The sequence below is a fragment of the Eimeria mitis genome, genomic scaffold (genome assembly GCF_000499745.2).
Source record: "Eimeria mitis Houghton genomic scaffold, Emh_scaff2627, whole genome shotgun sequence".
NCBI classification, from domain to species: domain Eukaryota; phylum Apicomplexa; class Conoidasida; order Eucoccidiorida; family Eimeriidae; genus Eimeria; species Eimeria mitis.
Genome location: NW_013570967.1, coordinates 449 through 777, shown reverse-complemented (window position 1 = coordinate 777; position 329 = coordinate 449). Strand labels below are relative to the sequence as shown.

Here is a 329-nt window from a genome sequence, read left to right as displayed (position 1 = left end):
TATTTTTGTTTCTTTTTTTTGTTTTTTTTTTGTTTTGTTATTCTTTGTTTGTTTACCTCTATTCTTTTTTCATATGCCTATTACGTTTGCATCATTCATTGTAATTATTTAGTGTTTTAAGGGTTTAGGGTTTAGGGTTTAGGGTTTTAAGCGTTTAGCGTTTAGGGTTTAGGGTTTAGGGTTTAGGGTTTAGGGTTTAGGGTTTATATGTGTAAATATTTCAGGTTTGGGTGATATGGGGGGTTTAGTAAACAGCCTAAAAGAAGTAATATCAGCAGAAAAACAACAAGAAATGATCGAAAGAATATCAAAAGGAAAATTCACACTGC

The 329-nt window shown here is 31.0% G+C and overlaps 1 protein-coding gene across 1 annotated transcript in view; it reads left to right on the top strand.

The window, feature by feature from the left end:
- Positions 1 to 329, top strand: part of EMH_0056510 (signal recognition particle 54 kDa protein, putative) — a gene marked incomplete at both ends in the record, with an annotated part of 5094 nt that overhangs the window by 4561 nt on the left and 204 nt on the right. The gene's annotated exons all lie outside the window — the stretch shown is intronic.